General features: G+C 47.0%; 1 pseudogene; it reads left to right on the forward strand.

Annotated features, from left to right (window-relative positions):
* The first annotated feature begins 2,429 nt into the window (after positions 1-2,429).
* On the forward strand, positions 2,430-22,622 carry LOC119281993 (annotated as a pseudogene).
* The last annotated feature ends 2,528 nt before the right edge of the window (positions 22,623-25,150 follow it).

Raw genomic sequence — 25,150 nt, forward strand, 5'->3', positions numbered from 1 at the left:
GGGCTATTACCGGATGATGTTTCCTGGGGCCCGAAGCTGTCTAAATCCTTGTCTTGTGTGTTGCATCTATCGTTCCGATCAACCCCTCTCAAGCTACCACATGACTAAGTCCTCACACTAGGACATCTTCGGTGACGTTTTAAGACACCTTCTGATATTGATTTCCGGCGATGTAAAAAACAAGCAGAAAACAACAACTGGCACTTGGCACTATGTCAATAGGTGAGTACCAAAAAATGATATAAAATGACTATATAATGATTATAAAACATCCAAGATTGATAATAAAACATCATGGAATGATAAAAAAATTATAGATTGTTGGAGATGTATCATGACCGAAGGTTCTTCAGAGTCCCGGATGAGATAACAGACATGACGAGGAGTCTCGAAATGGTCGAGAGGTAAAGATTGATATATTGGAAGGTTATGTTTGGACACCGGAATGGTTTCGGGAAGGTTAAGATATTTTTCGGAGTGCCGGGAGGTTACCGGAACCCCCCGGGCAATTGTTGGGCTAGATGGGCCATAGGAGATAGGGGAGGCAGCCCACAAGGGGTGGACACGCCCCCTCCCATGGGGAGTCCAAATTGTACTAGGGGAGGGGGCGCGCCCCCCTTTCCTTCTCCTATTCCCTCTTCCTTCCCCCTTTTCCCCCTCCAGAAGAAGAAAAAAGAGGGGGGCCGAATCGTACTAGGAGTGGAGCCCTAGTAGGACTCCCCCCTCCCTTGGTGCGCCCTTGGTGGCGGGCCTCCTCCCCTCCTCCTTTATATACGGGGGCGGGGGGCACCCTAAAGCACATCAATTGTTTAGCCGTGTGCGGTGCCCCCCTCCACCGTTTACTCCTCCGGTCATATTGTCGTAGTGCTTAGGCAAAGCCCTGCATGGATCACTTCACACACACCGTCATCACACCGTCGTGCTGATGGAACTCATCGACTCCTTCGTGCCTCTACTGGATCAAGAGTTCGAGGGACCTCATCGAGCTGAACGTGTGCAGAACTCGGAGGTGCCGTAGTTCGGTACTTGATCGGTTTATTCGAGAAGACGTTCGACTACATCAACCGCGCTAAGTTAACGCTTCCGCTTTCGGTCTACGAGGGTATGGGGACACACTCTCCCCTCTCGTTGCTATGCATCTCCTAGATAGATCTTGCGTGAGCATATGAATTTTTTTGAAATTGCATCCTATGTTTCCCAACAATAACTGATAGCAAAAACATGTGCGCGTGTTACACAACGCGTCCAACAAATGCCATGAACATAGTATGGCGGCAAGTGAGAAGTAAAACCCCAACAAGTAATCTTGCGGTTCATATGAATGGGAGATTCAAAATTCAAATACGGTTCTTTTAGAACAACTTGCTTTATTAGAATATAAAATGGTTTGAAATAGAAAATTTGCCATGTGCTTGACCAAACCACACATGCCGACCGAGATCGAGCGAAGTCGTTCCTCTAGCTAAGCTATGAGCATCTAATAAGTTACTAAGCTACATAGAATGATGGGCTACGGTGGCTCAGGGCTACAGGCACCGTTCGTGGGGCTCGTTTGTAAGAGTGTGCTTCATTGCGTACGGGGTTATGGCCATACTCACAGGTAACTATGGTGTTCATGTAGGACCCATGTGAACACCACAGGTAGACACCAACATTGCGACATGTAACAAAAGCATGACGACCCACCCAACGCCTCTCTTCACGACGAAGACTATACCCATAATGTGGAAAGAACACCGGTCAATGAAACGACATCAAAGCGCAGGTGAAATTTATTTTTTTAATACAAAAACATATTTGAAAATTTCAGAAAATTCTGAAAAAAATTACACGTGAACCTATGAATGTATAATACACGCCCTTATATTTTCATGAAGAAATACGTTCTGGTTCAAGATACACAAAGAAAACATGTCTTTCTTGCACATGAAATCTATTCACTATAAAAGTCTATTTTTTATACAGCTCACACCAATGTGTATTTGATCATGAAATCTTTTACAGAAATGTAGTATAAAATCTAAATGTTCGTCCTTATTTATTTTTAGAATTTTTTGAAACTTTAAAACGTGATTTTTGAAGTTTTCAAAATCAGGGCTCCATGGAGCTAAGGATCAAGAAATCCTCTCTCCCCGAATAGTTTATTTATTTTACTTTTTTTGGTTTAGCTCACTGCACTCAAGTTAATCAGGTACAGCTCAACTGCTCAAGTGTTGCCTTGTGTATGCATATCCGGCGCCCACTTTGACAGTCACGTGCAATTAAACTAGTAGAGCTTGTGATACATGCGCACAATTCAATACGAGGGCAGACAAGCTAGTTCAATGTTTTCCCTTTGTGTATAGCCCCTTACAAATACTCATTCTATATCTAGATGTGATCACAATCAAAATCACGCACCAAACCCCAGCTTACCTAAAAAATTGGCCATGGCAGCAGCTCAAAGCGAGAGCAACCATACCAACATCATGGATGAAGGAGGAGAGAGCCTTGTTGCAGAGGTGCAAGGAGGCTGGGTCCTGTATCAAGGCTGCTGGCTGAGAGTCCGCCTCTAACGGTGGCGGTTGGCGTAACTCACGGAGAGGCGATCTCGAAGGCGATCTCGACACTACTAGGGTTCCTGGCAGTGTGGCGGCTTAGATCGCTGGTTCGTCTTCCTCCTACAGCCGCCATCCCCTACTAAACCCATCCAACGACCCCTATAATTGTCCGCCCACCCATTCCATCCATGATATGCCTTCCGCGTACTAGGGAGCACGGTCGTACACCACCTAGTTCATACCTAGGGTTTACTGTAGGTTTGGAGGCGAAGGTGAGGGGGATGGGGGATGTCGAAGGTCTGATGAGAGGATTGAAGTTGTCAGAGGAGGAGAGGAGGGTGTCGGTGTCAAAACCGGCGGATCTCGGATAGGGGGTCCCGAACTGTGCGTCTAAGACTAATAGTAACAGGAGACTGGGGACACGATGTTTACCCAGGTTTGGGCCCTCTCGATGGAGGTAATACCCTACTTCCTGCTTGATTGATCTTGATGATATGAGTATTACAAGAGTTGATCTACCACGAGATCAGAGAGGCTAAACCCTAGAAGTTAGCCTATGGTATGATTGTTGTTGTGTCCTACGGACTAAACCCTCCGGTTTATATAGACACCGGAGAGGGCTAGGGTTACACATAGTCGGTTACAGAGAAGGAGATCTACATCCGAATCGCCAAGCTTGCCTTCCACGCCGAGGAGAGTCCCATCCGGACACGGGATGAAGTCTTCAATCTTGTATCTTCATAGTCCAACAGTCCGGCCAAAGTACATAGTCCGGCTGTCCGGATACCCCCTTATCCAGGACTCCCTCAGTAGCCCCTGAACCAGGCTCAATGACGATGAGTCCGGCGCGCAGATTGTCTTCGGCATTGCAAGGCGGGTTCCATCTCCGAATACTCCAAGATAAATTCCGAACACAAGGACCGTGTCCGGCTCTGCAAGACAAATTCCATATACCACCGTAGAGAGAATAACATTTCACAAATCTAAACTGCTGACAACCCTTCACAACGTGACAACACGCCATGGTCCGGTCATTATTCAAACCGCTTTTCACAACCAGCTCCCGCACACATCGCGAGGTAGTTTCTTTGGCACGTCTTGTGAAAGTAGAGATCGTGTCCCCTTATCGCGGGATCTCCATCAATACGAGTATGGGTAACCCCACCAGCGCCATCAATCGAGGCGCTTGGAAAATGAGTGATTTCGAGAGGCAAGTGGGGAGGCGCACATTCTGCACCGCCTTTATAAAGGGACAAAGATCTCCCGTTTTCACCCACGCCTCACTACTAGGAAAATGGTTTTTAACGACGGTATATGTGGTCGTTAAAGGACGGATTGTGGTCGTTAAGGGTCATTAACGACCACAATCTGCTGGTCGTAGTAGGCTCCGTCGTTAAAAGTATAACGACCACATACCTTTTGTGGTCGTTATCTTGTAACGACGAGATGGTGTGCGGTCGTCAATCCCATGGAAATAGCGACCACAATTGTCGTCGCTAATAATGTTATCATGCTGACCAAAGTATCATTAGCAACCACTCTCTTCACACATTGATATCCTTCAGAACCACTTATATTTAGAATAATTTTGCGTTCAACAATCACTTTATGCAGCATCCAACGTTTCAATATTAACATCCATATTAATATAAAAACAAGAGAATATGGTTTTAAAGGATCATAGCCTCTTTTATTGATAAAAATACCTATATTCTGACATACATTAAAATATCCTTTAAGAAACTTCAAGTTGGCTTACATGAGAACTATCACTTACTAATATACTAGACACAATACACTTAATTTCTAACACCTCTTGCACCATGCCATTGAACGTTCCTTCGAGCACTTGCCTCGCTTGCTCACCAGCTTGTAGTTTAGAAACCAATTCCGCCTTACTTAATATTGGTCTCGCAATGTCTCTAATTCCCCACATACATATTTGGAGATAAAAAAACCATTGCGAAATTACTAACCAAAAACACTATCCAGAACAACCAATATTGATGTTCATTTGTACCAAAAAACTCAAGTAACAACCAGTAAATGTTTTCTCTTCACTCATGAGACACCATAACAAGTCCTTATCATCCTTCACCAATGTCTACAATGCCTCGTGATGTTACTTTTAAGGTGGACCATCCATTCTACAAAAAACACTAATGGTTTATATGTCAGTACATATAAAAGAACTAGCAAAGAGGATAATATCATAAAGCAACAAGTTTCCACTTGAATTCTTCAATAGTCCTTATCCTTGTGCGACAAAGGCAAACTATTTTAAGCAAATATTATTTGGAATGTTTCTTTTCTAATTCAAGCAAAACTGGAGTTATTTTATTTCTCAGAAAAAAATGAACTTTTTTTGGTTGTTGTCATATACCCAGCTAATTTCTTAACACATATACCCAACAAATTAAAACCAAATATTATTCTCAAGAGTGAGTGATATACATACCTCAAAACGGCCTCCTGGCTTTTCTTTGTGATTCTGGAGGAGAAGAGGAGCTTCAAAGTGGTGAGCATATGAAAAATAGAGCACGCAAGGAGACATCAATTTTTGAGAAGTTTAAGCTTACAAGAAAAACTTACAATTACCTCGCCCTGGAGCATGGGAACTGCACAATGAACCATGTACTGAGCGTCTACAATGGCAATCTGCTCTTTGGGATTCTAACAAATTAAATCAAAAGTGAAAAAAAGTATACATCAGGTATACACGACTATATATCGCACATGATATCTTTTTAGACGTTGTTGCTCAATAATTAGGCTATGCATTCATTGACACATCTCTAGATGTACGAGTCAATAGGCCATCGATTGACGAGGTCATTCTGAAGATCAAACTCGTTAACTCTTCTTTTCAGTCCACACAAGCCAAAATTATCAATCATGTACGTACAAGTTAAAAATAATCAGCAGCCAAACACATTGTCCTCACTTTCAAATAGGCAAGCCAAAAAACGTCTTTGTTCTGAAAAGTGTATGCACGTACCTAGATCAGTGCCACGCGCATCTCCAAGCATCCCTTCACAAGACTGGCGCCATCACCTCCACAAACCTGCATCCAGGTTTACATCTTCACTTTCAAATTGAAAAAAAATCTCAAACAAAAATGGTCAGAGTGAAGAATTTAGCTAGTTAATTACCTGCTACACGGCAGCCTATGCACGTCCCGGCAATGCTCGTCCCCGATACATCTGTCATGTTCATGCCATGCGAGAGACTACAACCCGAATTCACCTCTGTTCTCCGTCCTAAACGAGTCCTGCATCGTATCCGCCTCTACCTCCCCCTCCCATCTAAATATCTGAATAAGAACAGTTGTTAAACCATTAGCGATCCACTCCAAATATCCCCAGCCCGCTACTAAATACGGCCGATGCGGTAGCAACACTGACATCATCACCGAACTAGATCCGACCAACACGTAGGAGTATTGACCTCGTCACTGAACTATTAGATCCGATGGATGCGGAACTGATCTCGGCGTTGATCCTCTGGACCCCGTTGCGCTGCTCGTCGAGCACCCGACAAGGGATCCGGTCTACTCAGGCGACCTCGGCAGCGAGCGTCGATCCTCTGCTCCACTCGGCAGCGAGCGTGGATCCTCTGCTCCACTCGGACGACCTCGGCAGCGAGCGCATCTGGGTCGGTGTCCTGGGATGAGGAGGCGATGAGGCAAGGGGACGACGTGGGCATGCGGCATTCATGGCAGTGGCGGCTGCAGGGGCGAGCGGCTCAATCTGAGAGGGGACGCGCCACCGTGGTTTACCTAGACGCGAGACTGTAGGGATAGTTAGAAGTGAATTTTATTTTTCTTCCTATTATCTCCCTCGTTTCACCAGATAAGGATGCTAATTACTCTAAAAATAAATAAAAGTATCAAATATATGGAGTATTAAATCAACAACGGCCACCAAAATAACGACAGGCATATCCATCGCTGTTGGGGAGGTTTCGTGGGGTTAGTTTAAACGTGCGACTAGCTCATCGTAAGAATAACAACCAAGACTTTTAGACGTTGGTCGTTATTGGCTTAATTTCTAGTAGTGCCTTCTTCCTCCTTTGATCATCCGTTCTCGCACTCTCGAGCCCCAGCACCCAAGTTCTCACCTTCTCCGTAGGACCGCAGCATGTCCGGAGCGGGAGGCAAGTGGATGGCCTCCTCTGTCACAGAGGAGGACATTACCAAGCTTCTCGTGGCCAGATACCTGGCCGAGAGCATCGCGCACAGGCTTTCGGCAGAGGGACAGATCACCCCCACCCCAAAGTCTCGGGAGAGAGTAGTATTTCTCCCTCATTTTGTCTGCGGACTAGGATTTCCACTCCACCCGTTTGTCCGCGGGCTCATGTATTACTACGGGCTAGATTTTCACGATCTAGCCCCGAATTTTGTCTTCAACATCTCGATGTTTATCGTCGTGTGCGAGGCCTTCCTCCGCATCAAGCCCCACTTTGGCCTGTGGTTGCAAATCTTCCGCGTGAAGCCAAAGATCGTGAGCGGCCAATAGGCGGAGTGCGGAGGCGCCATGGTGGGCAGAATGCCCAATGTTACATGGCTTGACGGCTCCTTTGTGGAGACCGTGAAAGGGTGGCAATCAGGGTGGTTCTACATCACCCAGCCGCGCGACGCCAACTGGGTGGCGGCCCCCAAATTCAGATCCGGAATCCCCATGCGGCTCACTTCTTAGCAAAAGAAGGGCCTGGCCTGGGGCGAACCCACGGAGCTGACCGTACTCGAGACCTGCATCAAAAGTATGAGGGATAAGAAGATCAAGCTTGTCACACATGGTCCAGGTCATGCTCGTTCGGCAGATTCTCCCGTGCCAAAGACGGGCATTCGATATGTGGGAGTTCGATCCGGCCGAACACCAGATGTTGCTGGAACTCTTCGACACGACGCACAAAGACGTCATGAGGGTACTGTTCAAGACCAGCGAAGTTCCTCCCTTCCTTTCCGAGGACCATGGACTCAGCGCGAAGCGCCTCGCCAATCCGGTAAGTCCTCTGACTATCACAAGATGTTCCTTCCCCAGTACATTCGTGGGAGGATTTTTAAGTCACCATGCTGACCAAACAGGATTCCCCCCATGGAGACGGGGGGAAACATGAGGAAATGCCCCCTCCCCGCACTCGGGAGGAGAAGAAAAGGAAGGCTGCCCCATCAGGGGAGGCTGGAACACCAAAGAAGGGAAAGGCGTCCCGTCCAGATCACTCCACTACCGCCGCGTACAACGACGAGGAGTGGCTACCCAGGGATAAGCCCCGGGCGAGGTCGTAAGTATCCGCACTCTGTTATACTTTTCGTGCGGCTTCGCCTTCATGGTTTGTAATAACGCCGAACTCATATATGCAGTCCGGCCAGGTCCAACCTCGGGGTATCCTCTTCGGAGCGATCCTTGAGTGAGTCAAAGATGATCAGCGATTCACTCCCGACGGCCACCTCCCCACGACCCGCGGATGACACCGAGGTGCTGTCCCAAAGGATACCAGAGCAGAGGGCAGTCGTTCTGGAGGTCCCCCAGGGCAAAATCCCAGGAGCCAAACACATGAGGGGTAAGAACCCCATGGATTATGCTAATGGGAGCCACAACAAATCTGGCTCCCAGCCGGTTACTGTGCCGGAGCCTCCAAAGGCTCCAGATTACGGTAGGCAACCCTTCACAAAGGAGGGCGAGCCAGCCGCGCCGACGACCTCCACCCAGCCGGAGGCATCGGCTAATTTGTTGGAAGTGCTTCGAGGCGCTTCCATCAACGATGAGCACCGTACTCTTATGAGTACGATAATTGAGAAGGTTCGGTTCGCCAAGAGCGGATTCACCGAAGCCTGCACCAGCCTGCTAACAGGCTTTGAGGTAAGTAAAAAAGCTTGAGGAAATATCACCCGATAGATAGTAGCCCCTGATACTCTGTTTGGTGTTCGGAAGGAAAAGCCAAACGGAGGGTCAACTAAGAAACCACAGGAAGCTAATGGTACTTGTCTATGTTAACAAGCAGGCATTGCTGCAGACTACCGTTGCGCGCACAGCTGAGGTTGCCGGACTGAAGCACGACCTGGGGCAGGCCGAAGAAGAGCTCGACCTCGTGAAGAGGCAGCTCGAGGAGAAGATAGGTAAGTGAAGCCCCGTCCATGTGTCATATAGAGGAGAAAAATTGATGATGCTAAGAAAAAGCATCATGATTTTAAATAGGGACCACGACCGAAGTGGCGGCCCTGAAGAAAGTGCTGTCCGCGGCCGATGCTAAGGCGGCTACGGAGCGCACCGAGCGCGAAAAGCAAGATGCTCGGGTGGGAGAGGTATAGCAAGAGCTTCAGGAGCTCGACAAGAAGTTTGAGTCCTTGGAGCATGACTTCAAGACGCAGGAGTCTGAGCTTGCGGAGGCCCTCCAGAGCGCGACAAATGCCAAGGCCGAAGCCCAAAAGGCCCTCCAGGAAATCCAGGTGGCCAAGAAGATAGCGGAGGGTAAGGCATTATTTATGCAAAGCAAGCATGTGGAGGAGTCATTTCTTTTACTTACACGAATTCGGAGCTCTCCAGGGGCCTTCGCAGATCTGCCACGCAGCATTTCAGATGCCGTAGAGTTCTATCGTGCTGAAGAGGGGAGCTCAACAGAGAAACTGTTCTGGTCCCAATACACTGGAGCCGAACACCCGATGCCTCTATGTGACCAACTGAAGCAATTGGTCGAACTTCACAATGCGGTTGAACTGGCCATGAAGGACCTCATAGTCCGGATGTGGCCTGGCGAGCCCCTGCTCGACAGCTATTTTGGCCTGGTAAAGCGGATGGTGCATGCGTGTCCACGGCTAGAAGTTATCAAGCAGTCCGTCTGTATTGAGGGTGCCCGACGGGCCTTTGCCCGCGCGAAGATGCATTAGGCCAAACTGGATGCTGAGAAGCTCGTGAAGGATGGACCCCCGGAGGGTAAGGAGCATCGCTACCCCAAAAAATATTATGATGGTGTTATGAAAGGCACTCGTCTTGTGGCAAATGAATGTGCCAAGAACATAATCTTTGAATGAATGTACTCATGTCGTCTTTGTGATATGAGAACGAGTTTGTTTGTGCTATATAACGCTTTGTTTGATTTCAAATATTACCTTCTCTGCGACCGTTTATCAAAATCTAAAAGTAGGCCAGTCGTCGACTTCTTCCCCCTTGTAACTAGTACTGGGGTGTTTGTGGAAAAGCCAAACACTCTTTATCCAAATTGTTGGTCCTTTAAGGAGGTGTTTAGCACAGCGAGCAAGGCAATCGGACTATTCGGCTTTATAACTCTCACTTGGCCATAGAAGTCTATAATTTTAAATTTCGGCGAAGCCCCTAGTATTCGGAAGGCCGAACTGGGGCGTTATACACGCCTAAATCGGGCAAGGCCGATTCCTCGCCTTAAGCGGAAAAAATCTTTAAGGATTTAGTACCTCGCGAACAGCAACCAGCTCTCGCCGCATCATGACAGTCAGTTTTCGGCTTTCTCTACTGAGGTGCTTGTCTGGAAGAACCGGAACACAATCACAGTAGTTCTCCCTATGCTACCTTAGCTGATGTAATGGAACATAAGGTACCAAAATAAGGGAGCCGGGCTAACCCAACTATTGACCCAAGACATGATTCGGAGCTGATGCATATAATGCTATAAGTCCGGGGTGACGCACTGTCAAAAGTGTTCAGACTTTTATTGCCATATTATGGGGCTCAATAGAAAGCCCCTGGCGCACAGATCGTACCAAAGTGTTCGGATCCAATATTGAATAAATATTCAAGGGAAAATATGAAGATAGTAATAAGAAGCTGACGCTGTATACTATTTCCCATTGTTATTTGGATAATGCGGCAAGGCGTATGTGTACAATTAATGCATTAAGCATAGAAAAATAAGACTATTTGACATGTCCTATCCAAGGGCAGGTTGCATGAAGGTATGTAAAAACAGGTATAACGATCATTGAAAGAGACCACCTGGGTATTCCCTTGTGTGCAAAGCCTCTTGCCTCCTTGGTGTTCCCCTAAGTGATGAGTCCGATAGTCCGATTCTCTGAAGGGGCTTCCCTAAAGTGGGGTCCTGAAAAGAAAGGAAGTTGAAGGATGTGCGGGCCTTGTGGGGGCTGAACCGCACTGTGAGCTGCATCGTCGACTTGACTCCGCATATGCCCATGCTATTTTGAGTGCGTAGTTGTGTACGCGTGGCACAAATGCCTCCTCAGTGGGGGTATTGCGGAGGCCGGATTGCTAATCGAGCTCTGGGCGCGCCCGACCATCCTGCTGCGGGGTGCTCCGGACTCGCTTGATGGTGCACGGGGTTGTTGTTGAGGAATAGGCTATCTGTTGAAGAATGTTGCTTTGTACTTCGGCTGCAAGGGCCGCAGTATGCTCTTCCGTATGAAGGGAGCGGTCTGTGTTTCCATTGAATGTTATAACCCCGCAGGGTCCTGGCATGTTGAGCTTGAGGTATGCATAGTGCGGTACCGCATTGAATCGAGCGTACGCAGTTCGTCCCAGTAGTGCATGATAGCCACTACGGAAAGGGACGATGTCGAAGATTAACTCCTCGCTTCGGAAATTATCCGGAGATCCGAAGACCACTTCCAGTGTTATTGAGCTCGTACAGCGGACCTCTACCCCTGGAATTACACCTTTAAAGGTGGTCTTGGTTGGCTTAATCCGTGAGGGATCTATGCCCATTTTGCGCACTGTGTCCTGATAGAGCAGGTTCAGGCTACTACCACCGTCCATGAGGACTCGCGTGAGATGGAATCCGTCGATGATTGGGTCAAGGACCAATGCGGCTGAGCCGCCGTGACGGATGCTGGTGGGATGATCCCTACGATCAAAGGTGATCGGGCAGTATGACCATGGGTTGAACTTTGGGGCGACGGGCTCCATGGCGTAGACGTCCCTAAGTGCACACTTTCGCTCCCGTTTGGGGATGTGAGTCGCGTAGATCATGTTTACCATTTTCACCTGGGGGGGAATTTCTTCTGTCCCCCAGTGTTCGGACGTCGGGGCTCCTCGTCATCATCGATGTGCAGCCCCTTGTCCTTGTTCTCGGCATTTATCTTGCCGACCTGTTTGAACACCCAGCAATCTCTGTTAGTGTGATTGGCTGATTTATCGGGGGTGATGTGAATCTGGCACGAGCGGTCGAGTATGCGGTCCACACTGGATGATCCAGTATTGTTTCTTTTAAACTGCTTCTTCCGCTGACCGGATTTGGAGTTGCTGAATCCGGCATTGACTGCCGTATCTTCGGCATTGTCGCCATTGTTCCGACGCTTGTGTCTATTGCGCCGTGGCTTTCCGTTACTGTCGCGGATATCTAAAGTGCCAGAGTTTCCTGGCACGGTGTTACTGCGAGCCAGCCAGCTGTCCTCGCCCGCGCAAAAGAGGGTCATTAGTGTCATGAGGGCCTCCATGGACTTCAGTTTTTCTTGGCCGAGGTGTTGGGCAAGCCACTTGCCGCGGATATTATGCTTAAAGGCCGCCAGGGCCTCGGCGTTCGGACAGTCGACAATTTGGTTCTTTTTAGTTAGGAACCGAGTCCAAAATTTCCTGGCTGACTCTCCGGGCTATTGGGTAATGTGCCTTAAGTCATCAGCATCCGGTGGTCGCACATAGGTGCCCTGGAAGTTATCGAGGAATGTGTCCTCAAGATTTTCCCAACTGCCAATGGAGTTTGCTGGCAGGCTATTCAGCCAATGTCTGGCTGGCCCTTTAAGCTTGAGTGGGAGATATTTGATGGCATGTAGGTCATCACCACGAGCCATGTGAATGTGGAGAAGGAAATCTTTGATCCACACCGCGGGGTCTGTTGTTCCATCGTATGACTCGATGTTGACAGGTTTAAACCCTTCTGGGAATTCATGTTCCATTACTTCATCAATGAAGCAGAGGGGGTGTGCGGCGCCTCTGTGCCGGGCTATGTCACGACGTAGTCCGGATAGGTCTGGTCGGTTATGTTTGGCCCGACCGGATTTATTATTAGTGTATCTGGCATGACGATCATCGTCATGTGTTGTGGTGCGCCCTCCTGATCCGTAGATCGATCTTGGTTGTCCTGCGTTGTTTTCCAATGTGTCTCGCAGGTCCTGCGTGTTGCCCCAGGCCGTAGTGAACCGACGTGGGGGTGCGGACTGGTACGTCGTTTTATCCTGGCCACGAGGTGGTCGGTCAGCCTCATCTTGTGTTGGAACCTCAGGCTCTTCGACCTCTTCTTCTAGCGATTTGTGCTTTGGGTATCCCCTGATGGGGGGCTCGACTCGTATTCCTCGGCTGCCAGGACCTCGGTCCATCTGTCTGCAAGCAGATCTTGATCAGCTTGGAGCTGTTGCTACTTCTTTTTCAGGCTTCTTGCAGTGGCTATAAGCCGACGCTTGAAGCACTCCTGCTCTATGGGATCCTCCGGTACGCCGAATTCGTCATCCCCGAGGCTCATCTCGTCTTCGGAGGGGGGCCTATAGTTATCGTCCTCCAAGTATCCGTCCGTCGCCTGTTCATCTGGGCTGACCTACCCGTGTTTTTGTTCGGCTTGCTCGAAGGTAGGCTGATCAGGATTGTATTCCTCTTCGGCGCCATCTGGATTATTTTCTTCTCGAGTGCCGGTGTTGCTGTGGCGGGGCTTGGAGCGGCGCCGATGACGCCCATGCTTTGATTACTTCCCTGAGGGGTTATCTCATGTTGCCTCATCGCCATTGTTTTCTTTGGGAGTATCCACCATATATATATCATATGAAGAGGTGGCAGTCCAGCGCCCTGTGGGTGGCGGTTCCTGTTCTTCTCCTGCATTGTTGTCTATATCGTCGATGTCTTCGGAGTCGAAGTTAAGCACGTCGGTCAAATCATCGATCGTGGCTATGAAGTGTGTGGTGGGTGGGTAACGAATTTCTTTGTTGCCTGCTTCCCACTCGAGCCGAACATAGTTCGGCCAGGAATCTCCTGACAGAGAGAGAGAGACCTTAATGAATTTAGCACATCGCCAAAGGGGGAGTGCTGGAAGTTATCCGCGGCGGTGAATTCCATGACCGGAGCCCAATCAGATTCGATGGGCATGGACGCACGCGGTTCGGAGACACATATTTCCTTAGAAGCGGAGTCTGTGTTCAGCTCCAATGCCGATAGGTGTGCGCCCTCCATGGCAGGGTCCATCCACCCGTCCTCGGATGGCATGATATGCTCTGGATCAAAGTCCGGAGCCATGGCAGGTGCGATATCCTGAACACTGTCCGACGACAGATCTAAGTCATGCGCGTGATGATCATTCGGCGCTCCTGATGTGGGCTCGAATCCGTCGAAGATCAAGTCTCCGCGGATGTCGGCAATGTAGTTTAGGTTCCCGAACCTGACTTGACGGCCAGGGGCGTAGCTGTCGATCTGCTCTAGATGGCCAAGCGAGTTGGCCCGCAGTGCGAAGCCACCGAACATGAAAATCTGTTTGGGGAGAAAATTCTCACCCTGGACGGTGTTGTTGAAGGTTGAAGAAGCCATCGAGCCTTACATCGATGACACAGAGGAACTCTCAATGAAAGCACCAATGTCGGCGTCAAAACCGGCGGATGTCGGGTAGGAGGTCCCGAACTATGCGTCTAAGGCTAATGGTAACAGGAGACTGGGGACACGATGTTTACCCAGGTTCGGGCCCTCTCGATGGAGGTAATACCCTACTTCCTGCTTGATTGATCTTGATGATATGAGTATTACAAGAGTTGATCTACCACGAGACCAGAGAGGCTAAACCCTAGAAGCTAGCCTATGATATGATTGTTGTTGTGTCCTACGGACTAAACCCTCCGGTTTATATAGACACCGGAGGGGGCTAGAGTTACACAAAGTCGGTTATAGAGAAGGAGATCTACATCCGAATCTCCAAGCTTGCCTTCCACACTGAGGAGAGTCCCATCCGGACACGGGACGAAGTCTTCAATCTTGTATCTTCATAGTCCAACAGTCCGGCCAAAGTACATAGTTCGGCTGTCCGGATACCCCCTTATCCAGGACTCCCTCAGAGGGGGCTGAAGATTGGAGAGGCGGAGAAAGGGAAGTCAATCGACTGGGCGCTCAATGAACCATAGGCAATTGGCAAGCTTTTCTCTGAGAAACCAGCACATGCAAGTGTGATCGGGCAAACTCTGTGGAGGATTTGGTGTCCCATAAAGGGTCTTGACTGTAAGGAGGTAGAGGCCAATGTATTCCTGTTTACCCTTTGCCAGCCAACAGGATGGAGGCGCGCACTGGAGGAAGGGTTGTGGTGGTTTGATAAGGAGCTCCTAGTAATGGAAGAATTTGACCCAAAGAAGATGGTCGATGAGTATGATTTCAATCTGATTCCAATATGGTTTGTGTGTTTGGTCTACCCCTCGGACATATGAACAGAGCCACAGGCGAAAGGATTGGTGCTGGCTTTCATGAGCTAATTTATGTGGATGTAGGGCATGATGGGAAAGCCGTGGGGAAATACCTCCGTGTAAAGGTGAAATTGGATATTACGGAACCACTGATGAGAGGTTTTGTGCTGGACAGGGAGAGGAAAGCAGATGGTAGCATGGTGGAGGAGGCAGCGAAGGGATAGGATAGCAATAATAAGAAAAAATAAGAAATAGTTGCTTTGGTGCCGGTTTGAATATGAACATATGACAGACTTTTGCTACACATGCGGGATAACTGGACACGAGGAGAAGGAATGCAAGATGATACCTATGAGGGGTGAATCTCCCCAATATGGCCCTTGGATGAGGGCGGAGGATAGTACTAAGAGGGAGGAGGAAGGAGGGAGAGGCAGATGGAACGATGGGTGGCGAAGCAGCAACGCTAGAAGTCTAGGTGGAGGCAGAGGGAGTGATGGGAACCAGTATTAGGGTGATCTTAGATAGTACAGTTGGGTTAGAGGATCTGGTGGGTCGGGAAGCGATGCCCCCCTCTTGGAGGAAAGAAGGGGTGGAATCTAAAAGTAGTGAGAAGGGAGCAGGGGGGGGAGAACGAAGTAACGAGTTCGCTAAAACTTACCGACAAAGGAGACAAGCAAACAGAGGGAAACACAACAAGATCCCTACAGGCCGGGGTAGTCATGGAGAGCCAAATCGACATTGTGAAGGAAAATGTAGACATGGTGGTAGATGCTGGGTCCGTTGGTGTGGATCAAGGCACAACGGTTAAGGAGAAAGCATCAAGGGAGGAGCGGGGCTAGACTAGCATTAAGGAGAAAGGACGAATGGGGATGACTGTTGGGAAGGACGAAGGGACGAAGGAAGGGAAGAAGTTCACAAGGAAGGCAAGGGCGGGGGAAGGTGACCAGAGCGAGAACCCGAGAATTAAGTTAGGCAAGAGGGAGAGTGATAAGATGGAAATAGATGGCTCAGTTATGAGTAAGAAGAGTAAGATGGAAGGAGATGAAAGGAGCAGTACCATGCAAGGAGAACTAGAGGGTGATGACTATACAGAAATGGAGGACCAGAACACGAGCATATCGGCCGGGTTGCATGTGCAACCCCGCCGGGAGCAATGGACTCGTAAGTTGGAACTACCGTGGACTTGGGAATGGCCCAGCAATTCAATCTCTTTTCGAACTGGGAAGAGCGGAGGATCCCGACATTTTGTTTCTGTGTGAGACTAGAATGAAGGAGAAAGACTTGGGAAGGTTTAGGTGGCTGTTGGGGCTCGCCAACATGATTGCTTGGAAGGATGAAGGTAGTGGTAGATGGGTGGCCTTATTCTGGAGGAGAGGAGTGGACGTTACTTTAAGCTCATATGGTAGGAGGCATGTTGATGTGGATGTAACAAGGGATTTGGATCGATCTAGAGACTAACAGGGGTGTCCGGAGAATCTGAATCGATTAGGAAGAAGGAAATGTGGAGGCTGCTAAAAATTCTTAATCAATGCTACCTCTTGAACTTGCATTGGTTTTCCCCTTGAAGAGGAAAGGGTGATGCAGCAAAGTAGCATAAGTATTTCCCTCAGTTTTGAGAACCAAGGTATCAATCCAATAGGTGACGATGCACAACTCACCTAGTACCTGCACAAACAATCAAGAACCTTGCAACCAACACGATAAAGGGGTTGTCAATCCCTTCACGGTCACTCGCAAAAGTGAGATATAATAGAGATAATAAAGTAAATATTTTTGGTATTTTTGTTGTATAGATTGGAAAGTAAAGAGTGCAAAATAGTAAACGAGATGCGATATAATGGAAAAGAGATGTAATATAATAGAAAAGAGACTTGGGGGCCATAGGTTTCACTAGTGGCTTCTCTCAAGATAGCATGCATTACGATGGGTGAACAAATTACTGCCGAGCAATTGATAGAAAAGCGCATCATTATGAAGACATCTAAGGCAATGATCATGAACATAGGCATCACATCCGTGTCAAGTAGACCGAAACGATTTGCATCTACTACTATTACTCCACACATCGACCGCTATCCAGCATGCATCTAGAGTATGAAGTTCATAAGAACGGAGTAACACATTAAGCAAGATGACATGATCTAGAGGGATAAACTCAAGCAATATGATATAAACCCCATCTTTTTATCCTCGATGGCAATAATACAATACATGCCTTGCTGCCCCTAGTGCCATTGGGAAAGGACACCGCAAGATTGAACCCAAAGCTAAGCACTTCTCCCAATGCAAGAAAGATCAATCTAGTAGGCCAAACTAAACCGATAATTGGAAGAGACTTGCAAAGATATCAAATCATGCATATAAGAATTCAGAGAAGAACCAAATAATATTCATAGATAATCTTGTTCATAAATCCACAATTCATTGGATCTCGGCAAACACACTATAAAAGAGTATTACATCAAATATATCTCCAAGAACATCGAGGAGAACTTTGTATTGAGAATCAAAGAGAGAGAAGAAGCCATCTAGCTAATAACTATGGACCCGATGGTCTGTGGTAAACTACTCACGCTTCATTGAAGAGGCAATGGTGTTGATGTAGAAGCCCTCGAAGATCGTTTCCCCCTCCGGCAGATCGTCGGAAAAGGCCCCAAGATGGGATCTCACGGGTACAGAAGGTTGCGGCGGTGGAAAAATGGTTTCGTGGCTCCACATGATGTTTCTAGGGTCTAAGAGTATATATAGGAGAAAGAAGTACGTTGGTGGAGCTATGAGGGGCCCACGAGGGTGGGGGCGCGCCTACCCCCTGGGCACGCCCTCCTGCCTCGTGGACACCTCGTGGCATTTCTGACTTCAACTCCAAGTCTTCTGGTTTGCTTTCGGTCCAAGAAAGATCATCACAAAGGTTTCATTCTGTTTGGACTCCATTTGGTATTCCTTTTCTCCAAAACTCTAAAATAGGCAAAAAAAACAGAAACTGGCACTGGGCCTCTGGTTAATAGGTTAGTCCCAAAAATATTATAAAAGAGCATATTAAAGCCCATTAAATATCCAAAACAGATAATATAATAGCATGGAACAATCAAAAATTATAGATACATTGGAGACATATCAATCAACAACACCAAGGATGAAGGTTGTAGCTATGCTTTGGTGACTTCAATGAGATTTTAGCAAGCGATGAGAAGGTAGGGGGAGCAGGCCGGCCTCAACACTACCTTGATGAGTTTAGGGAGGCTTTGCACCAGTGTAGCTTGAGAGACATTGGGTATGAAGGAGATACATTCACCTGGAGGAACCATGGTAAGGAGCTGCGGATATATATTTGCGAGCGTCTAGATAGGGCAACATCAAATGAGGAGTGGTGTGAGATGTTCCCAAATTTCATAGTAATCAATGGTGAACCGAGACATTCAGACCATCTACCAATAATTGTGCAGCTGGAAGGGGTGGATAAAAATGGAAGAATGGGGACAATAACTTCAGATTTGAGGCACGGTGGTTGCAGGAGGAGGGGTGTGAAGATGTGATCAAGGATGCATGGGAGATGGGTTGGAGGGGATCAGAGGAGGAGGAGATGTCACCCATGCACTAAAAACGGTGGCAACACAAATAGGTACTTAGAGTAGAGAGGTTGTGGGAGAGCTTGAGAGGAGGATTAAGAAGGCGCAGAGGGAGCTGGAGAGATGCATGAAAGAACCTATTTCGGAGGCAAAAATCAGAGAGGAAGCAAGGCTCCATACACTAGTTCATGAGCTGAAGGAGAAGAAGCATACGAAACTGGAGCAACGAGCTCACATGTGGTGGCTGAAGGGTGGCAATCATAATATCAAATATCTGCAGTCTGTGGCCTCAGCAAGGAAGAGAACAAATAGGTTGAAGGAGATCAGAAGGGAGGACGGAGTTGTAGTGGAGGAGGGGGAGGTTTTAACTAACTACATGCGCTCCTTTTTTTAGGAACTTTTTACAACCTCCAATCCTCACCGGTTGCCAGAACTGCTCGACAAAGTCCAACCGCGGGTGACCAACGACATGCATGCAACACTTGATGCAGCATTTACCTGAGAAGAAGTAAAGGCGGCGTTGGACCATATTGGCGACCTTAAGGCGCCGGGACCTGATGGGATGCCGACAATTGTCTTTAAGATGCATTGGCATTTTATGGGGGACAAACTAGTGGAAGAAGTGCTAGCTGTACTGAATGGAGGAGAGATCCCTGAGGGCTGGAATGATACAATGGTCGTGTTCATACCTAAAGTTAAAAACCCGAAGAGAATCAAGGATCTCCGGCCAATAAGTCTATGCAGTGTGATATACAAACTAGTGTCAAAAGTCATTGCAAACCGGCTCAAGCTAGTTCTTCCTGGTATCATTTCAGAGAATCAAAGCGCGTTTGTGCTGGGGAGACTAGTCCTTATAGCATATGAGTTGTCCCACTACTTACTAAATAAGAGGACCGGGAAGGCTGAGTATGCGGTGGTCAAAGTAGACATGAGCAAAGCCTACGATAGGGTCGAATGGTGCTTTTGGAGGCACTGATGAGTAAGCTAGGTTTCAGCAGAAGATGGGTTGAGGTAATTATGAAATATGTGAGGACAGTGAGATATCAGATCAAAGTGAATGGAGAGCTTACCCAACAATTCAGTCCGCCACGGGGCCTAAGGCAAGGAGATTCGGTGTCTCCCTACCTATTTGTAATCTATGTGGAAGGACTGTCAGCGTTGCTTGAGGATGCAGAACGGAATGGTATGCTACATGGAGTCAAAATCTGCCCAAGGGTGTCAGGTGTATCACATCTATTCTTCGCGGACGATTCAATGTTATTGATCAAAGCGGAGCAGCAGGAAGCAACAACCCTCCATGGTGCTTTACAGTTGTATGAGGACTGTTTTGGGCAGTGTATCAATGTGGAAAAGTCGGACATAAAGTTTAGTCTGAATACAAAAGACGCAGAGAGGAACTCGGTTAAGAACACCCTTGGAATACAAAACGCGGATTCGAATGCCAAATACCTCGGTCTACCCATTCATGTCGAGCGATCCAGGAAGAGAGCGTTCAATTATATCAAGCGCAACATATGTGGGAGAGTTCATGGGTGGCAAGAAAGTCTCCTAGCAAAAGAAAGCAAAGAAGTTCTTGTGAAGGCCGTGGCTCAAGCTATTCCTGCCTTTGCCATGTCATGTTTCGACCTCACCAAACCATTCCGTAAAGAGTTGAACACACTAATAGGTAAGTTTTGGTGGAGTCAGCAGGACAAGCAATACTCGATGCATTGGATAAGTTGGGACAAGCTAATTTAGCCGAAAGCAATGGGTGGATTGGGGTTCAGAGATATGCATAGCTTCAATATGGCAATGCTGTCAAGGCAGGGCTGGTGACTCCTCCAAAACCTGAACAACCTTTGCACAAAGGTCTTGCAGGTGAGATACTTCCCTAGGCGAATGGTGTTAAAAGCTGAAGTCCATGATGTGATCCCATATTCTTGGCAGAGCATTCTCCATGGATTGGATCTCGTGAAGCAGGGATATATATGGAGAATTGGGGACGGATCCAATGTAAACATCTAGTCGGACCCTTGGATACCGAGACCATGGTCACGGAGAGTTATCACACCACCGGGGGCCAGCCTCCTCACAACGGTCAGTGAGCTAATCAGCCCAGTCACTGGAAAATGGGATGAGGTGCTTGTCCGAGACACCTTTTGCAAGGAGGACATGAAACAGATCCTAAACATCCCGCTTCGGGAGGGGGTGGATGACTTTACAACCCGACACTTTGATACGAAGGGAGAATATTCAGTCAAAAGTGCTTATAAGCTCCATGTTGAGTTATGCAAGCAAGTACAAACAGGGGCACCCGGATCGAGTTCCTTGGGCGCGGGAAAATTGGAGAGGCATGATGACCCAACCTGGAAACGCATATGGAAAATGCGGTGCCCAATAAAGTTGCAGATGTTCATTTGGAGGATGAAGCACCAGCCATTGGCACTTTGCACTAATCTGAAGAGGAGAGGTATGAGGCTGGAGCACTCTAGCTGCTTCATTTGCGGGAGGGCGGAGGAGGATGGGGCACACATGTTTATAAAATGCAAGCTGGTCAAGGAAGGATGGCGAGCACTGGGCCTTGAGCAGGAACGCATGCAGCTTGAGAGAATCAGGGGGGTGCATGCAATGCTTGATAAGTTGTGGGAGCTGGATGAAAGGAAAAGGATGCTTATATTAATTTTTTTGTGGCATTGGTGGAACAACAGGAACAAGATTCGAGAAGGGGAGCTTCCAGTCGCTACATTAGAGATAGTTAGGCAAGTGAGATGTGATGCAATGGAATATGAGGAAGTGTATACTCTATCAGGTAAAATGACCTCAGCTATATGGCAGGCACCTGCTCATGGTGACATCAAAGTCAACCTTGATGGGGCCTTTACACCTGGGAGTAGTGTTGGAGGATGGGCCATTTTGGCCAGGGATGATGAGGGGCATGTGATAGTAGCTCACGCCGGTCGACAAGACCACACTCCCGATGCCTTTGCTACTGTGGTTAGCACAATGGCCGCAGCGGTGGCGACAACAGCTGACATTGGTGCCACTAGAGTTGCTTTAGACATTTGGAAGGCGGGTTCCTCACCCTTTGCTGCAGTAATCGAAGACATAAAACTCCAACTTAAGATGTGGTTCTCAAAATTCACTGTACGAGCTTGCCATAGAGAGGCAAATTCTGTTGCGCATGAATTAGCTCAAATAGGTCGTATGTGTTTACCAAATAATTGTATGGAGTATAACACAACTGTACCGCCCACTGTGGCTAATCGCGTGTTGGGCTATATGCCCAAGCACCGTTAATTAATCTGTAAAGTTATGCTTTGCCTTCAAAAAAAGGCTACTGGTTGAGACCCCACAACTGCAAAGCGTCATGCTCGTGCAAGAGTGCTTCGAGGCTCGCCCCGATAACACCTTGTCACGTTCCCAAAGTGCAACCGCACTTGGCTAAAGGCCCTCGCATTCATCGTCGCAAACCGTTTCCGCCACGCCGCCGACGATGACCACCCGCTGCTCACCCACCACCCTTAGGACCTAGTGCCGTTTCTCGAGATGCCCTACCGCCAGCTCCACCCTCTTGCTGGTCTCGAGAAGCTTGCCTCACCTAGGCTCCTCACCACCCACATGCCGATCACATTGCTACCTCCGTCCGTGTCTAATCTTGGTTGCCGTGTTGTGTACGTGTGCCACAATCCCAATGACGTGTTTGTGTCCTTATGGCACTTCACCAACAAGGTAGGCGTGGACTACACCATGCCCATGGATAAAGCATTTGAGTTGTTTTCCGATGGGCTGTCCCCGTATGGGCCTATATGGGAACACAATCTTGGTTTATGGAAGAAAAGCATAGTGGGGAGCGACAATGTCCGTTTCTTGAAGTATGACAAGATGATGGCCGAACTGGTCAAGCATGTCAATATGCTCGCCAAGTTCCTTTGTGTCCCCTTCACCAAGGAGGAGGTGAGCCGTAGAGTCGTGGAGGATGTCATGCACCGGTGTAGCTTCGATAAGCTCAAGAGCTTACCAATCAATTCATCAGGAGCAATTGATAGGATTGGCGGGCTGCCAATGGAGAAATTTGCCTACTTTAGGACTGGGAAGGTCGGTGATTGGACAAACCACTTGACAGAAGAGATGGCAAATAAGCTGGATGCCATTGTCGAGGAGAAGTTGAGAGGACCTGGTCTCACATTTTGACATCTCAGTGTCATGCTTAGCTATGTGTGTGTTCGTGCAACCAAAATAAGTGTGAAATACTATGTACTTTGATGTTTTGTTAACATTTTTTTGTCTCATTGATTTTGTTGCCTTTTGAGATATGAGCACAACCTTTGTGATGCCATTTGAGGAGAAGTTGAGAGGATCAGGTCTCAGATGTTGACTTATCGTTGTTATGCTAAACTATGCAAGTGCTCGTGCAACCAAAAATGTGTGTTCTCAATAATAATGTGAAACATTGTATTTTGATGTTTTGCTAACCCTATGGTCTTGTTTTGTTTTGTTTTGTTTTCATTGACTCTACTATCCTTTCGACATATGAGCAATAGAGCAAAACTTATGTTTAAAAGATGGTTGCGTAAATTATTATGGTTTTATAAAGAATGAACTAGTGGTTCAATTTTAACTTTGAAGATTATGTTGATGAAAACTACTATCGGGGAATTGGAGGGAGTAGCTCAAGAATCGTTTTACGCATACCTAACACCATGTGGTCCAAAGAAGCTCATAGCCCAGCCCACCCGTGACTCATACACTCATTTGTATTACCCCACTTTGATGAGTTGGATCAACAAAGCCTATATGGGAATAAAATGGGAGTGACTATTTTTCAATCAACATAGGAATAGTTATTTCTCAATTAGCATTTATAGTCATGGTGATCCACTATCTCCAATATTATTTAACATTGTCATGGACATGCTAACTACTTTGATCGGAGGCACCAAAAAAACAACCAAATTATGGGAGTAGTGCCACATCTCGTGGACTCTCAATATTACAATATGTCGAGAACACAATTTAATTTATGGAACATGACGTGAATAAGGATAGGAATCTAAAACTATTGTTGTTAGCTTTGGCGCAAACGTCGGATCTTAAAATTAATATTCATAAAAGTGAATTGCTTTGCTTCACAAAAGCCAAAGAGGCGGAAGCACAATACACTAACTTATTTGGTTGTCCACAAGGCCAATTACCATTTAAATATTTGATAATTCTAATGCATTATCAACTTCTCACTTGTGTAGAGTGCAAATTTGTCGAAGAGTGCTTAGAGAAATGTTTGAACAGATGAAAATGCAAGTTGCTTTCCATTGGTGGACAACTGGTGTTGATCAACTATGTTTTTATGAAAATGGTTCTCTACATGCTCTCATTGTTTCAACTTTCCAAAGGGGTCTACAAAAACTGAATTCATATCGAGATTCTTTTCGGGAAATAGTGAAAACAAAAAGTATGGACTAACCAAATGAAGTGTGGTTTGTCGACTAGAAGACCAGGGAGGTCTAGGTACCCAAGACTTCCAGGCCAAGAATGACGCCTTACTTAGTAAATGGCTCTTCAAGCTACTTACCGACGGTGGTGTTTGAGACACTTTACTATGCAAGAAGTATCTAGGCCAGGAAGTTGTGTCCCGAACATTCTAGAAGCCTGGTGGTTCATATTTATTGGTTGGCCTGGTGGCAACAAAGAAACATTTTTTTTGCTTTGGATCTTTCAGAATAAAGGAAGACTCCGAGATACATCTCTGAGAGGACAAATGACTAGGAAACATCACACTCCGGGAACATCATACAACCTTGTACCACATTGTTCACGTTAAAAATGATATCCTTGCACATATGCTCAATTCCTCCTCTTCAGATGTTTAATTTTAGAGGAATCTTATTGGCCCCCTCGGCATTGTGGCATGGCAACATATTTTATCCCGTTTGGATTCGATTAACCTGACACAAGGACTTTGAGATGTCTCGCTAGAATCTAACGGCATCTAGATCCTTCTCGGTTGACTCTACATACCATGCACTACCATACTTAGAGATTCTAATGGACAACAATAAACAAAATTGGAAATGCAAAGATGTCATTGAAAGTTAAAATCTTCATGTGATATCTTGGAAAGGGACTTGTGTCAATTAAAGACAATATTGCTCGTCGAAACTGACACGGAATCAACAAGTATAGTTTTTGTACTCATGACGAGACAAGCAAATACATTTTTTAATGTAAGTTTGTGTGCTCTACATGGTCAGCCATCTAAATAGAGTCCAATTCGTATCCACTGATGAGTGTTGCCAATATGTAGGGTCACTGGCTGAAGGGGATACCAAATGGGTTTACTACTGTAATAAGGGTGGGAGCGTCAACCTTACTATGGTGGCTTTGACTATGTAGAAAAGATTGTGTTTTAAATGGAAAAATCTATTCTCCTATGCAGGTTATTTCGTTGTACGCACTAGATTCATAGGTGGTCTACACTACACTGAATGAAGTACCGACTGCTATTCAATGCGGTATTTATGCGGTTGGAGCAGATGGCCGGGGAGGTTTTTACCCAACATGAATGACAACATAATCTCTGGACCAGTCCTCCTCCTTGGAAATAGGCGTAGTTTCGGTCTAATATAATATGGCTTTGTTGTGTTCCAAAGTTTTCAAACCGGTGTCTAGGCGCACCCGTTTAGTGAAAATAATAATTAAAAATATTTTAAAAAAGTGAAACT

The sequence above is a fragment of the Triticum dicoccoides genome, chromosome 3B, assembly GCF_002162155.2.
Source record: "Triticum dicoccoides isolate Atlit2015 ecotype Zavitan chromosome 3B, WEW_v2.0, whole genome shotgun sequence".
NCBI lineage: Eukaryota > Viridiplantae > Streptophyta > Magnoliopsida > Poales > Poaceae > Triticum > Triticum dicoccoides.